The following is a 2,421-nucleotide window of genomic DNA, read 5'->3' as shown; positions in this document are numbered from 1 at the left end:
TCAATACTGTATTAAATATATGCATGTATAAAATACATGTATGTGCAGGATAAGTAATAGGATCTTTCAGTGGTGTATAATTAATTTCATTCAGTATGATTCTTGATCTTGCGTACTCCATGACTGCATTGGTTTCGTATTCTAAGACATTCATATTTCTATTTGGTTTGATTTGGTGTTTTAAGTCCACTTTATGCGCAGTAAGGCTAATCGGGACTGGACCTACAGTTTAAAGTGGAATCCGAACCACTTGTGCCTCCACCGGGTATCGAACCCGGGACCCCTTGATTACAAGACAATGACGCTACCACTGCGCCATGGGGGAGGCCCTCATTCATATTTCGAGTCCAGATTTTTGTGGAACTACGCGTATGAAATATGTAATGCCATATGATGAAATTGTAGTCAATATGTAGAGTGGTTCCAGTAAGTAAGTAACTTCGAGCAAAACTCGCTTGTATGACATATTCCTACTCACATTCTAGATTACAAATTAGGAATGTTTGACAAATACTACATGAATAAGCATGCAGTGATTAGTTAATAATATATCTTACAAACATCCACACGTTTTTAGAAATGGGTTGAAATTACTCTCATGCAAACCAGAAAAGTGAACTTTTATACAACTTCGAGATGAGTTGGTAGCTATATAGGCATTCTAGGTTAACTTGTGTAAGGTGTGACCTTTTCTTACTCTATTTTCCCATAACAATTCATTATCATCATCATAGTAGTTTTTACAGAGAATTAAAAACACTTACAATTTAATTCCAGAAATTTTTCTGTTTGATAACTTCCCCAATGAGCTGTGTCACTCATAGCTATTATGTTGTTCTATTCTCTCATGGCAGATGGCACTGAACTAGTTTCTATGTTGAATTTTCCAAAATATTATTTCATCTACAGAACACTGAATGTAAGTTATGATAGAAATTAACTGTAGTGTAAAATATTACAAAATATTTACTTTTATGCACAGCATAACATAACCCATGGTTCTACAGCATCATTTCTCAACCTATAGGGTGCGACCCACTCCTGGGTTCTGAGGGGACATTTGGTGGGTCGGGAAGTTGAGCTCGAAACTTTGTTAACTGGGTCTTAAAAACCTATTGCATTAAATTACTTACATATATTGTTTTAACAATTTAAATTCAGACCGTGTTGTTGTAAAAGAGCAAATATATGATTATAAACTGGGTGCACACCCCTACAAAGTAATTCTGCTGGTGCCCCTCATATGGGTCCCATGAAGTGTAATATCCCTCAAGGTTGGTCCCCGACTGAAAAAGGTTGAGATCCACTCCTCTACAGCATTGGAAGGGCCTTGGCCTATCAACTGACTGCCAGTCTGCCTCCCACAACCCTACCTAGAGGTGTGGAGATCTTCAACCAGTAATGAGATGACGTGGGGTCAGCACATCAAACCCTCAGCTGTTATAGGAGTTTTCCCAGACTGGATTACGCTACTCACTTGTAGGTCCCTAATTTTCTCAGGATGGTGGGTTGCCACCAGTCCTATACGCAGGCTGTAAACCCAGAGACTGAACCCAGGTGGACTCAAGCCCATAAGAAAAAACTGTGTGATGAAAGTCCTGTTACTATATTACATAAAAATTTAGCAAGTACTGGTTATATATATATATATCTTTCATTCCAGTATATTTCATACCTACAAGCCCCCAGCCGATTTGTAATGGTTTCATTAAATGAATAGCGCTAATGTTCCATCAGTAGTTTTTAATAATACTTTTTATGTTTTATTCTTATTTCCTGAGACATAACCTTCCAATCCTGACTTTTGTTTCCCTGGCATTTTCAGCATCAAACGTGTACTTCACTGATATCAATTGCGGAGAAAGTGAATGCATTTGTCTTTCGTTTTATGAGTCCATAGACAGATGAATGGAATGTTCTACGTTGGTAAATCACAAGTGTCTACATCTTGCGATTGAATATGGTACACAAGGGAGAAATTTACAGCCGATCCCCCTATAATACTAGACAATCAGTGACGGCACAAGAAACAGTTGCTGATATTAAGTGTGATTTATCCTTCAGATTGCCACCCACGTTAAACTCTGCAGCAATTGCTATGAAGAGCAAGAGACAATTTGGGAAATGTTTGGCTCGAGCGCCCTTTAGAACACTTTGGGTAGCGTAATGATCCGCTTACCCTACCCTTCCATTCCTGTTTTTTATTTTCTGCTAATAATTCGGACATATCTCGTAAGGTCGTAGTATTTATTTTATTTAAGTGCATAAAAATGTTCTACAAGGATAAATACCATTGTTCAGTTAATGCAGGGGTCCTGGGTTCGAATCCCTGTTAGAGCTTTCTTTGTGTCATCAATTTTTGATAGCATCGTCGCGATTAGCCTAAAAGTGGAAAAATTCGACGCTAAATAACAAACAACG

General features: G+C 38.0%; 1 non-coding gene across 1 annotated transcript; it reads right to left on the bottom strand.

Moving 5' to 3' along the window:
• Positions 1–253: 253 nt before the first annotated feature.
• On the bottom strand, positions 254–328 carry TRNAT-UGU (transfer RNA threonine (anticodon UGU)). The gene has a single exon. It is a non-coding gene; the product is annotated as a tRNA-Thr (tRNA).
• Between the last annotated feature and the right edge of the window lie 2,093 nt (positions 329–2,421).

This window comes from Lepisma saccharinum, chromosome 8 (assembly GCF_977018435.1).
Source record: "Lepisma saccharinum chromosome 8, izLepSacc3.1, whole genome shotgun sequence".
Taxonomy (NCBI): Eukaryota; Metazoa; Arthropoda; class Insecta; order Zygentoma; family Lepismatidae; genus Lepisma; species Lepisma saccharinum.
Note: the sequence above shows the minus strand (reverse complement) of the source record. Positions and strands in the feature narration are given on the sequence as shown.